General features: G+C 47.5%; 1 protein-coding gene across 1 annotated transcript in view; it reads right to left on the bottom strand.

The window, feature by feature from the left end:
* The window catches only part of TRIM24 (tripartite motif containing 24), a 622654-nt gene that overhangs the window by 161660 nt on the left and 446538 nt on the right, over nucleotides 1-14456 (bottom strand).

Here is a 14456-nt window from a genome sequence, read left to right as displayed (position 1 = left end):
CTGTAACAGGTGTTCTCAGAGGACAGCAGGAGGTTAGTCCTCACACATGGGTGACATCATTGTCAAAGTTTCTAGAATTTTAACTAAGCACACTGAGCATACCAAGCATGCCCTATTCACGCGTCCACGCGGGGTCCCTCTCCAGTCTTGTAACACAGAAATATAATTAAAATAAAAAAATAGGAGAAACCCAACTCTGCGGAGTGGTGGGTGGGTTTTGTGAGGATTAATATCCTGCTGTCCTCGGAGAACACTTGTTACAGGTAAGCAACTCTGTTTTCTCCAAGGACAAGTAGGATGGTAATCCTCACACATGGGTGAATCCCTAGCTACAGGCTGCTCCCCAACACAAAAGGGGACCAACAGACATCCTACCAGGTGCCAACGGGCACAACATCATTGCTGTTGGTAAGAGAGGGAGAGACATCCTGAAAGCAAACAACAGGCCTTAGGCGGGAGAGATGGGTTCTACACCTCAATCAGGTTCCGAAGGACAGACTAGCGGAACCTAATGTCATGTTGGCCATCCCTATCCAGACAGTAATGGGATGGAGATAACTCCTCATCGCAGCCTTGCAAATCTCCTGCATTGGAACTGCTCGCAAGTGGTCCACCAACGCTGCCGTGGCTCTGACAGAATGAGCCTTGACATGACCCCGAAGATGCAGTCCTGCCTGGGCATAAGAGAAGGAGATTCACTCTGCTAGCCAATTAGATAGTGTCTGTTTGGCAACAGCAGCACCCAACCTATTCCTATCAAAAGAAATAAAAAGTTGGGTGGACTATCTATGGGCTTCTGTCCATTCCAGACAGAAGGTTAAAGCTTGCTTGCAGACCAAATTGTGCAGGCCTCGTTTGCCTTGGTGCAAATGGGGCCTGGGAAAGAATGTTGGCAGGATGATTGACTGGTTAAGATGGAAGTCCGTCACCAGCTTAGGCAAGAACTTAGGGAGAATATGCAAGACAACTCTGTCATGTTAAAACTAGTATGAGGTGGATAAGTCACTAAGGCCTGAAGCTCACTGACCCTGCACGCCGAGGTGATCACCACCAAAAATACTGACCTTCCAGCTCAGGTACTTCAGGTCACAAGTGTGCAGCAGCTCAAAAGGAGCTTACGTCAGCTGAGCTAACACCATGTTGAAGTCCCAAGATATAGCGGGAGGCCTTAGAGGAGGCTTCAACTGAAGCAGACCCTGCATGAAACATACAACTATAGGCTGTATAGAGATGGGAGTACCATCTACACCTTGGTGGTATGTGCCAACTGCACTGAGATGAACTTTAGCAGAGTTTAAGCCAGCTTTCAACAGGAACAGAAGATAATCAAGCAATTTTTGTATGGGGCAAAACGGATCTAGGGCCTTCTGTTCACATGACACAGAAAACCTCCTCCATCTCAGTCCATAAGACTTTCTAGTAGAAGGCTTTCTAGAAGCCACCAGAACCCAAGACACATCCTCTGAAAGATCAAATCACTGCAGGATTAACCTCTCAACATCCAGGATGTGAGTGACAGGGCCTGGAAGTTGGGATGCTGCTGCCTGCCATGATCTTATGTGATGAGATCTGGGGAAGTCCCCATACTGATTAGTCTCCGGATAGATAACTCCTGTAGGAGTGTAAACCAGACCTGCTCAGTCAATGAGGAGCTATGAGGATCATAGTCCCCCCCCCCCCCTCTGTCCTTGTGAAGCTTCAAGAGAGTCTTCGCACTAAGGGAATTGGAGGATAAGCATACAGAAGACTCTTGCTGAATGATGGGCAAGGGCAGAGCCTGGTTTGCCGTCTGACCTGTACAGGGAGCAGAACAGAGGCACCTTCCCTGTTTCAAGGGGACGCAAACAGATGTACGTCCGAGTTCCCCAGAGGCAGAATATATGATTCGCTACCCCTTGGTCCAGGGACCATTCGTGAGGTCTGAAGGCTTGACTCAGCCTGTCTGCTACCACATTCTCCATCCGGCCAGGTAGATAGCCCTGAACACCATCCCAAGGGACAGGGCCCATGACCAGATCTGGACTGCAGTGCTTACTGACATAGAAGGTACGATCCTGTGCCTCCTTGCTTATTGATATACCACATGGCTTCCTGGTTGTCGGTTTGGATCAGGACAACTTTTTGGATAGCCGATCTTCGAAAGCCCATAGCGCATACCTGATCGCCAAAAAGCTTCAGCAAGCTGATTTGACAAGAGCGTTCCTGTGCGGATCACAACCCTGGGTGCTGAGTCCATCTACATGAGCTCCCCAATCTAGGATGGATGCATCCATGGTTAGGGCAATTTGGGTAGGGAGACTTCGAAAAGATATCCCCCTATCCAGATCTGAAAGTATCCACCACTAGGACAATGAGTCCCGGAGAGACTGGGTGACTCTGATGCGATCCTGGAGACTGAGTGGCCTGGCGCCATTGCGACCTCAGGGTCCATGTGTAACCGTGCCAAGGGAGTGACATGGGCAGTTGCGGCCATATGACCTAATGCTCAACAAGTGCTAGATTGACACCTACTGGTTCTGTTGGATCTCTGCTGTGATGGTCGTCAAGGTGATGGCCATCTGGCGAAGCATGAAGGCCTTGGCCTGAGCCATGTCTAACAGTGCTCCTATGAAGTCCAACTGAAGTGACGGGCTGAGATGGGACTTTGGGTAGTTGAGAACGAACCCTAGTGACTCCAAAACCTGGATGGTCAAGAGCATGGACCTGACGGCCACTGCCTGAGACATGCTCTTGACCAGCCAATCGTCCAGATACAGGAAAACATGCACTCCCAGCCTAAGGGGGTGCGCTACTGCCACGGCCAGGCATTTTGTGAAGAACTATGAGGCTGACGTGAGCCCGAACAGCAACACCCGGAACAGGAAATGCTGTTTTCCCACCAAAAATCAGAGATAATTACTGTGACTGGGGAAGATCTCGATATGAGTGTTTGCATCCTTTAGGTCGAGGGAGCATAGCCAGTCCCCTTTTTGCAAAAGGGGGATCAAGCTGCCCAGGAAAACCATCTTTAACTTTTCTTAGAAACTTGTTCAAGGCACTTAGGTCTAAGGATGGGACAGAGTCCTCCTGTTCTCTTTGGAATCAGGAAGTACCTGGAGTAGAATTCTAGCTCTCCTTGCCCTGGTGGTATGGGCTCAACTGTTCTGTCTGTTAAGAGCGAGTAGAGCTCCGCTAGTAGTACAACCTGATGCGCTACTGGCCCCCAAGATGGGCACGGAGGGCAATTTGGCGGGACACCCAACAGATTCAATTGGTACCCTTGATGGATGATGGACAGAACCCACTGGTCTGAGGTTATACCGGGCCACTGGTTTGCAAAGAACCGCAACCTGCCCCTGACCGGAGGCTCCATCATCCATGGTATGGGCAAACTGGCATATGCTCCCTACGACCCAGTCAAAACCCTGTCTTGGGAGTTGAATGTGGAGCCAGCTGGGGTTTGGTGGCTCTTTGCTGCCTAGGACGGCTGCAGGAACACTGAGGTGTGGATAGGAGCGAAGAGGCAAAGGACAGTACTTTCTTTGGCAAAAAACAGACTTCCTAGAAGGGGTGGATGTGTCCAGAGTGCTGGTAGAGAGTTGTTGGAGGGTTTCATGGTGGTCCCGAAATTGTGCCACAGCATCCCTTACCCTATCTCCAAAGAAATTCTCCCCAGTACATGACATTTCGGCAAGTTGTTCCTGTACCTCTGGTCCGAGATCAGAGGCCTGCAGCCATGCTGTTTTACGGGCGCTGATTCCCATTGCAGAGACTCTCAATGCCATCTCAAAACATCGTAGGTCGCATGGACATCGTGTATTCTGCACTCCACGCTCTTATGCTCCAGCGACATGAGGGTGTCCTGCTGCTGTTGAAGCAGCTGCTCAACCACTTCCTGCATCTGGTTCCAGATGTTCCGCGAGTACTGGCTTATGTCGAACTGGTAGGCCACAATGCGGGCAATAAGCACGACTCTTTGAAATACAATCCTCCCAAGAGCCTCCATCACTCTTCGGTCTTTTCCCAGGGGCATTGAGGAATGAGTCCGAGAGAGCTTGGCCCTCTTGAGGGCGGATTCAGCTAGCACCGACTGGTGGGGCAGCTGACGCTTGTCGAATCTTCTGGACGAAGTAGACCCCTGTCTGCCTTCTTATTGTCAGGAGGCACTGTGAGGTGTTCCCATATCCTCAGCAACTCCTTAACTATCTCATGTAGGCCGGAGACCAGCTGCTAAGTCCCCTTCCGGGACCAGACCAACAACCCGCCCTTGCTGCTGCGAGTGGGAGGAGCCGGGAGCCGTGAGCCACAAAAACGCCGCGGCGACGTTCAGGAGGAGCCGGAGACCAGCTGCTAGGTCCCCTTCCGGGACCGGACCAACAACCCGCCCTTGCTGCTGCGAGTGGGAGGAGCCGGGAGCCGTGAGCCACAAAAACGCCGCGGCGGCGTTCAGGAGGACCCGGAGACCAGCTGCTAGGTCCCCTTCCGGGACCGGACCAACAACCCGCCCTTGCTGCTGCGAGTGGGAGGAGCCGGGAGCCGTGAGCCACAAAAACGCAGCGACAGCGGCGCATCACCGCCGCCGGGGCGTCACCAAAGCTGTACGCACCTAAGGGGTGCGCACGGCTTTGTCCGGCTTAGTCCGGATTACGTCGGATCAAGGGGAAACCTTACGTCTGTGTCTCCAACTGAGGTCATTGGATAACAGGTACTAAATAAAGCGTTTATCGCCTATATATTCGAATTGTAAAATGCCTGCTAAGAGAAAGGGAAGGTGAGGGTGTTCCCCTCAGAACCCCTACCTCCCCTATTGCAATTAGAGATAGATCGCTATATGACCCAGTTTAAAAAAGAAAATGCTGAGGATTCCTTTGGAGGCCACTTGGTAGGAGAACAAGTGGCCCCCCAGGAAGAGGCTTCTCTTAGCCCTGTCTACCGTCCGTCTCCTTTCCAACGTGGTACGAGTGGAGGAACTGAATCTTTGCCCACGGAAGAAGTGGAGCAAAAGATTTTATCTGAGGGAGAAACCTCCGCTTTGATACCGGGAGTAAAAGGAAATGAGGAAGTTCCTCTAGAAATAGGGGAACCCTCAGTGTCCGAAGCAGGTCCACAACAACGACCTCCTCTAACCGATATCCCCGTGGAAATAAGCCTATCAACAACAAGGCCAGAGACAGTTACACTGGGAGCCATCTGGGACCTGGTGAGCGGTTTAAACGCTACAGTGAATAGGCTGGAAGGGAAACTTGATAATGTAGCTTCTAACTTGCAACAACAAGTGTCCACTATGCAAAATCAAGTTATTGGACTTTCTACTAGGGTTAATATAATCGAGAAGAATGTAGAAATGGTACAATCTGTGAATAATATGCTGGTTACTGATTATCTTACATGCACTAAACGTTTAGAATATTTGGAAAACAACGTAAGACATTTAAATGTCAGGATTATTAACTTTCCTAAAATTTTAGGTGAAACTGTTTTTATTTCTTTAAAGAGATTCCTGTCTGAGATACTTGGATTTACAGAAAATGATATTCCTTCCATTAACACATGTTTCTTTGTTAAAAAGAGATCTACAGATCCAATAGTAACTATCCCAGAAAACCTAACTGGCTTTTTGGAGGATTCAACTTTACAAGTCCTAGACAGGAATACTCTAATCGTTTCATTTGTTACCACTGGAGATATTTCTAAATTAATGAGACACTATTTTCAAAAATTTCCAGTCTCCTTTATGGGACAGGATATAAAAATATTTCCTGATTTGGCACCAGCTACCCATAGTAAACGCAGAGAATTTCTATTATTAAAACCCAGAGTTTTAGCACTGGGTTTTTCATTTCTATTGAAATATCCATGTAGATGTTTGATTAAAAGAGGTAATGAATCTTTTTGTTTTAATCTCGTGGAACAACTGACCCAATTCATTGTTGCTAGAGAACCAATCACCTCTTCCCCAGTGGTAACCTAGGAGACAGGTAATAAAATATAAACTGTGGAAAGTACCTATTTTGGTAAATATTATTGGTTTATTTCTCCTTTTATGTTTCTTTACAATGACTCTCAGATGTAGTATTAAATACTCCTGATGAAAAATTACTAATTATGATTACAATTCAACATACGATTGCTTTTAGTTAAGTTCTTTCTGTTTAATGTATAATTTTAAATTGCTGAATTGTGAAGAAATGTATTTTGCATTTCAAATGTTGTAATTTGAAATGAATGAAAGATTGCTGTATAATTATATGAAAAATACAATAAAGAAATATATTTAAAAAAAAACTCTCTCATGTACCGAGACCGCCATGTTCTCCTTAGGAGGCTACACGAACTGTAAGATCTCAAGCATTTTGTGCCTGGCACCCTCCTCTGTTAACTGAAAAGTGATGGCTTTCGCCATTACCCCTCACAAAAACTGTGAAGGTTAAGTCCTCAGGCAGAGACCTCCTTTGCTCCTCTGGAGGAGAAGGGTCTGAAGGGAGACACTCTAAGCCTTTGTCGGAGGACTCCAAAACATCATCCCCCATGGGGTCAAAAGCTTCCTCATCCTCACTGTATGCCACAGGGGATAGATCCTTAGCTGCTCAGCCTTCATCCAGAGGTGCAGGCACTGATAAAACTGGATGGGGGCGGCAGGCCTTGACATCTCTGCCACCCTCTGAGGAGCTTCCTCCTTGGAGCAACTGATGATGACGACCATATCATAGTTGGAGGCCTTGGTGCCCCGCTGGACACAGATGCTGTCCTGGGAACAGACGCCAGCTGAGTCGGTAATGCACCTATGAGCACTCTGAGCTTCTACAGAAGTGGTACAAGGATGAGCGGCACTGGGTCCGGTGCCGTCGGAGCTACAAGACCGAAGCCCTGCAGTGTCCAGTCCAATGCTAGCTGGATGCGGTGCTCCAGCTCCTCCTCTAACATTGTGGATGCCAACACCGACTGGGAGGAAGGAGAGGTGGCCAGATCCTCTTTGGACCTCAAGGTGGATTGATGACTGGCATCAGGTCCAGAAGAAACAGTCACGGACCCCTGGCACCAATAGAAGATTGGCACTCCTCGCCACAGGGTCGCTTTAGGGGCATCATGGCCAAAGCTAGTGCATCCCCTTGCCCAGCACCATGCATCGACGGGGACCAATGCTTCTTCATCTTCCCTCTATGCTTGGCCCGATCCTTCCCTGGTACCGAGGCCAATGCGAGGCACCTGAAGTCCTCGGCCCGGAGGAGATAGTCGACGGTTGGTCTCCGGCATCCCTATCTGCCAACAGTATTGACGATCTCGCTGATGTCAATGGCTCAGTTTCTATTGGTGTGGCTCCTTGGCCCTTCAATGCTGATGGCTTGGAGTTTTTAGACCCAAAGAGGTGCTCCATCTTGTCGAGTCAAAGCCAACATCCCTTTTGGAGTCATCTGGGTGCATAAGCGGAAACCCCGGACATTGTGCGATGCCCCCAGGCAGAAGACACGCACATCTCATGCGGATCCACAATGGACGTGATCCTCAGGCATCTACAGCATCGCCGAAAACAGGCTGTGGCCATGTCGGACGAAACAAAAGGGGCACGAACCAAAAATGATGGTACTGATGCACCACTGCCATGGGAAATCAACCACGAAAGGAAACTTACCCGAATCGTCAAAAACCCTGACTAGGAAGGCTACAGAGAGGGACCTGGCGATGGGACAACAAAGAAAAACCCGCGAAAAATGCAAGACAAAATAAGTTTTCCACAAGGCCAAAAAACAGCCAAAGTGAGCTTACTCACACCGCGAGGCTTACATCTCTGAGGAAAAGAAAAGACTCCTTTTATGTTCCTTCAAAATAAGAAACCATATAAATATCAGATGAAAAATGACTTTAGTGTAAAGTTTCTGGAGGGCAGATCAGAGATTTAAAATTACTTTATCTGTAAATCTGTTAGTGGATGAATGGGATTAGGACTCTTCTCAGGTCTTTTGCAATTTCACTGGAGAAAGACTTTCACTCATAAAATTGTCCCGTTCGCAACTGAATTCCACAATGTGAACAGATAGACAACTAGAATAAGGAGGATAAATAAAAATACATAAACCACTTATGACATATATCCTTAAGATCAAAGATGAGAAAAAAAATGATTTCTTATCTAAGGTCTCTATGGTTAAAAACTGTTCAAAAGTGCTTATATCGTGCAGAGATTACTGACTCAGTCAACCCTTTCTATATAGTACACAAAAACTGATTCCTGCCTAATCAAAGCTTATGAGTTTACAGATTTTGAATGAAAAATTGATTTGATTTAGAAAACTTGATCAACTTAGTACTGACCTGGGCAAGTGTCCTTCAGATCACCCCTCAAACATTAAAACGGATTCTTTTAGGCCCTTTCCCTCAGTGTTATTAATTCTTTATTAACAGTTTCAAAGACAGTGGAGGTATTTCTAACTTATGTCTAGCTTGGCTGGTAAAAGATAGTGGTCCTGGCCTATCAAATTTATTAAGTGTGAGCAAGCTTTCTTGCAAATAGGAATTTTTCCAGTCAGACAAGTCATTATTCCCTTGGGTTTAAAAAGATCTAATTTACATGCTATGTCAGTTGCAAACTATAGGCCTATTTCCAATCTGCCTTACCTAGGCAATTTAATTGAGTGAGTTGTGAAATTACAACTTGACAAGTTTCTTGATGAACAAAATTCTCTAGACTGCTGTCATTCATGTTTCTATTCAGGTTTCAGTATGAGACCTCTTTGGTAGCTTGGATTGATAACTGCTAAATTCTTTTTCACTCAACACATAATTAAACTCTGGAATTCATTGCCAGAGGATGTGGTTAAGGCAGTCAGTGTAGCTGGGTTTAAAAAAAGTTTGGCTAAGTTTCTGGAGAAGAAGTCCATAAAGTGCTATTAATCATGTTGACTTAGGGAATAGCCACTGCTTAATAATGGCATCAGCAGCTTTGGATCTATTGGAGAAATTACTTACCTGATGTAGGCCATGCAGACTGCCTGATCCAGAAATCTGTGGCTTAACTGCAAGCACGCCAACCTGACTGCTCGGGCTTCCAGGTGATTGATGTTCCAGAGAGCTTCTTCGGCTGTTCAATGTCTCTGAGCCATTAGTTCCTGACAGTGAGCTCCCCAACCTTGCAGACTCACATCTGTCTTGAGAACCAACCAGTGTGGGGAGAACTAGGACACTCCCTGCTTCAGATGAACCTCCTGCATCCACCACTGGGGGGTGACAATAGATCTCCATCGGCATGGGAAGGCGAACCGAATAGTCCTGAGACTGCGGGTTCCAACGAGACAGAGGTGAGCGCTGAAGAGGACGCATATGTGCCCTCGACCACGGCACCACTTCCAGGGTTGCTGCCATCAAACCAAGAATCTGTAGATAGCTCCACACTGTTGGGTGGATAGTGTTCACCAACTAAAGCATCTGAGACATCAACTTTTGGATCCATGCGTCTGGCAGAAATGCCTTGCCCAGCCTTGTGTTGAACCGAACTCCCAGATACTCCAACGACTGAGGAGGTCTGAGACTGCTCTTGGCCAGGTTTACCACCCAACTGAGCTCCCGCAGCAGGGAGATCACCTTGTTGGTCACCTGACTGCTCTCTTCCAAAGACTTGGCTCGAATCAGCCAGTCGTTCAAGTATGGGTGCACCAGGATCCCATCTCTTAACGCCAAAGTAATGACCACCATGACCTGGAAAATGTTCTTGAGGCGATGACCAGATCAAAGGGCTGCACCTGAAACTGATAATGGCGACCCAGCACCACAAAGCGCAGAAATCGTTGTGCGTTCTAAATGGATAGGAATTTGAAGGTAAGCCTCAAACAGATCCAGGGAGGTCAGAAATTCTCCCAACTGCATGGCTATTATCACAGAGCGTAAGGTTCCCATGTGAAAATGAGTCACATGCAGACAACTGTCCACACTCCTGAAGTCCAGGATGGGACAAAAGGAACCTTCCATTTTGGGCACAACAAAATAAATGGAATAGCACCCCATATTTTCCTGAGACTCAGGCATGGGAACCAAAGCTCGCAGCTGTAGGAGCCTCAGAAGCATAGACTCCACTGCCTGCTTCTCCTGCGAGGAGTGACAAGGAGACACCATGAACACATCCTGAGGAATGCTGTGAAATTCCAGAGCATAGCCTTCCCTCTATTACTTCCAGGACCCATTGATCTGACATGATCTCAACCCACTTCTGATAAAAGAGATAGGCATCCCCATCGCCTCCTCCCAAAGGTGAATCGGCAAACCTTCACTGGGAAGCTCTAGACTGGCCGCCGCTCGAGCCCACTCCCCTCTTGACTAAGAGGGATGAAAGGACTGGGATCTACCAAAACGTCGAATCCTCTGAAAAGTCAGATTCCTGTAGGGATGGAAACACTTTGAGCCTCTGAAACAACCCCACACCGAAAAGGGGCACTGTAATTGCTTCTTATCCTCCGGTAATCGGAGAACGAGATTCACCCCACTTACTGGCCAGCTTTTCCAACTCGTTTCCAAACAAGAGTGAGCCTTCAAAGGGCGTTTTTGTAAGATAAGTCTTGGAGGTTACGTCAGCTGACCAATTCCGCAACCATTGCTGACGTTTGTTTGCTACCACTGAAGCCACTCCTCTGGCCCAGGTATGGACCAACTCACAGCCCGCGTCTGCCAAAAAGGTGGCCACGGATTACATAACGGCTCTGGAATGCACCCCCGAATCATCCACCTCCTGAGAGAGAAGCAAGCAAGAACATGCCACTAGAGCACAACATGAAGCAATCTGCAAGGTCATAGCCACTGCATCAAAGGCCGGCTTAATGATACTCAATCCACCTATCATGCACATCCTTCAAAGCCGCTCCTCCCTTCACAGGGATTGTCGTCCATTCAGAGACAAGTGTATCCACTTTGAGAAAATGTAAACGTTCCTTCACAGCTGGATCCAGAGGGTATAGACCTTCCAATGCCTGACCCTCTTTGAAACTTCCTTCTGGGATGTCCCTTTCAAGATCAATCGAATGGCCTCCAGAACAGGAAAAAAGCAAGAGGCTCTACGTAAGGAAACCAAAATGGGATTCTTCCTCGGCTCTGACATAGATTCTTCTCCACGTACTCTCAGAATCTTCAAGGTCTGGGAAATCAGGGCCAGTAGTTCATCTTTATGAAAGAACCGCAACATGGTTCGCTATGGCTCCAACCAGGAGGAATTTCCCCATCTTCCAAAGAATCAGGATCCGCCTCATCATCCGTGCTACTTGGGATACCCGTGGTGAACCTAGGCAAGCCACAGTGCTCAACCATAGGACTGGAAGAGGGAGGGTCCACCTGCTGAGGGTCCGACCTGACAGGAGTGGCGAAGAGGAGGACTGCGCCTGTACAAAGGCTTGTAAACCCTGAAAAAAACGCCACCCATGAAAAAGCAGCTGGATCCAGACCAAAACCAGAAGACTCTGCAGTGGGCACAAATGAACTGCCATCTTCTGCGGAAGAGCCAGTCAAGGAAGTACCAAGATCTGGCGCCCTGCTAAGCCATTGCCGGAACCAGGCCATCATCAAGAATGGGAAGATCCAGGCTTAGCAAAATCCGAGGAAGACAACTCTCCCTGTGCATCCAAACAGCGCTGACACATGTTGGAAGACAGGTCAGACTGAGAAGCCCTAATATGACAGGCAACACAAAGAGAAAGGTGCTTAGGCACCATGAGCAGTGGAACTGTGCGTTTAAATGGCTCACGTTTGAAAAATTGCACACACAAATGTTAGGCACCCCTGAAGTACGTGTAGCAAGGTGCATGCCAACTAGTGTGCTTAGATAGAGCGAATTACCATACTCAAAAAAAGTTATGTGCACAAAAGTCACACCTAGTGCAGCGCGTACTGCGCACACTGATGTCCTGTAGAGGGCAGTAAGACACACACAGGAGTGCGCGAAAACGCTGCTGCGGCTTACCACACGGTGCGCAGAGAAAAGCTTGATCGTGGTGCCTAATCCACCAGGACCACTCAACCCACCAGGCTGCCCAGGTTCCCAATGGGAGTGGGAATGATGTTGGTATGGCACGCCGAGCTCGGAGATCGAAGGAAGGTCTAAACCCCCCAACTGTCTTTGTAAGTAAAACTTCAGTTTTTTTTCTTTTTAAACTTACTGGCTCCCAGCGCTTACCGGCTGAGTACAGAGACAGTCTCCAGCTGCAGGGGGAGAAGGCAATTGCAGTCACCGCCGCATTCGACCTCTTGCACCCTCTGCCTTTCAGCCGCACAAGCAGCTAAGTCCATGCCAGGAACCGGCTACCGGACCAAGGCACACCTCTGAGGGATCACAGAAATCATCTCAGTAATTTCTCAACTGGGGAGGGACCTTTAGTATCACTGTAGAAGAGCGGGGCTTTTGTTTCTCAATTTAAAATTCTCCTTCCAAAATTCACAGCAATCCTATAGGGAGATGCACATCTGCCATCTGCTGGAGATGGAGAAGTATATATACTGTGAAGTCAGCTTGCTCAGTCTCCATCTGCTGGCAGGGGACCATAACCCACTGGTCCTGAGTCCATCTGTCTACCCATTAGGAAATTGTTTGGGTACTTGTTAGATTCTTGTAACTTAGACTGGCCGCTATTGGAAATAGGATGCTGGGCTTGATGGACCCTCAATCTGACCTAGTAAAGCAACTTCTTATGCTCTTATGCTAAGGAGTCAAGATAGAAGCTCATACTCTGGTTCATTAGATATATCCACTGCCTTTGATTCGATGGACCATGATATTCTTCTCTGTTGAGGATCCTTGGAATGGATGGTATTGAGTGATTGGTTAATTTCCTTTCTGAATCAAAGATACCAGCAAGTGAATTAATCAGGACATCTCAGAACTCTGGGACTTGAAGTGTGGGTTTCCCTATGGGCCGGATTTTAAAAGTGTTGCTTGCGCTAAAAGGCCCATATACGCGAGTATGTAGGAAGCACGTGAGTGACGCAGATTTTAAAAGCCGCTATTTGTGTGTATATGCATGTGCTAAAAAAAAAAGGGGGGGGGGAGGTGGAAAAGGGGCAGAGTATGGTTGTTCCATGGCAGGGCCAACAGTCATGCGAGTAAATCTGTATTTTCAAACCGGAGACCAGAGTGCGCACTGGCTTCTAAGCTGTGAATATTTACTGCTGTGCCTGATGAGGAGTAAGTCTGCAGAAATAGGAAAATTAGTTCTTACCTGTTAATTTTCATTCCTGTAGTACCACTAGGAGCCATGACATGAAACTCCAAGAGGAGCATCATCAGGAAGTATTTCTTCATGGAAAGGGTGGTGGATGCATGGAATGCCCCCCAGAAGAGGTGGTGAATACAAGAACAGTAAGTTCAAAAGGGCATGGGATAAACAGAGGATCCCTAGTGGCTATAGAATGGAAATGAAGAAATGGAGTTACCTATGGTAACTTTAGACGTAACATTTTTGCATGGGGACAATCTGCATGGAGCAGCAGTTACAACACTAAACATTCTGCTGGGCAGTCTGGATAGACCATTTAGGTCAGCGGTTCTCAACCTGTGGGTCGCGACCCCTTTGGGGGTCGAATGACGATTTGCTAGGGGTCGCCTAAGAGACCATTGGAAATATGGGTTTTTTGTCGCTCCTCGAGTCACTCCCTCCCCTCACCGGATGCAGTAAAAAAGTTAATTCTGCGCGCCCTCACTCCTCGAGTCACTCCCTCCTGCTGTAAATGTTGGAATGCGTTGGAAGAGGGGTAGTCTTATACGGCAAGTATATCCCAAACTCTATATTTTAACTGTAAAAGTTGGGGGTCGTCTTATACGCCGGAAAATACGGTATATACAGTACAGTTACTTAGGCCTATGAACAAAAATAATTTTATGGTTGGGGTCGCCACATAGTGGGGAATTGTATTAAAAGGGTCGCAGAAATATAAAGGTTGAGAACCGCTGATTTAGGTCTTTGTCTGCCATCATTTACTATGTTACTATGTTTTAGCCAATGTGACTCCATTTTAGAACTTGAAAATTTGCATAACCCTAATCAAAACAAATTAGCAGGGGACTGGGTTAACCCATGCAAAAATCTCACACTTTTCTCAACCTCCCCACTGTAGCTAATCCCCCTTCTTAACCGCTGCCCTCCAGTTGATTCCACATGTTATTTACCCTGTTATCCCAGGACAAGCAGGATGCTAGTCCTCACATATGGGTGACGTCACTGACGGAGCCCTAGTGCGGGAAAAACCTCTGTCAAAGTTTCTAGAAACTTTTGACTGGCAGCCTGAGGCTACTGAGCATGCCCGGCATGCCATGATATTCTCTGCCACAGGGGTCTCACTCTAGTCTTCGTTTTTCCGTGCTGCTTCCCACATCGCGGACATAGGAGCCCCGTGAGTTCACTCACATTTTTGACTGAAAAGTCAGTGATATTCTCATTTTTCTTTCCCATTTGGGTCTCATTCTCATTGTCACTGGACGGTGACAGAAAGAGTCAATTTTGACTTTACAA

This window comes from Rhinatrema bivittatum, chromosome 4, assembly GCF_901001135.1.
Source record: "Rhinatrema bivittatum chromosome 4, aRhiBiv1.1, whole genome shotgun sequence".
Classification (NCBI taxonomy): Eukaryota; Metazoa; Chordata; class Amphibia; order Gymnophiona; family Rhinatrematidae; genus Rhinatrema; species Rhinatrema bivittatum.
The sequence above is the reverse complement of the archived record's forward strand: the minus strand, read 5'-3'. Positions and strand labels throughout refer to the sequence as shown.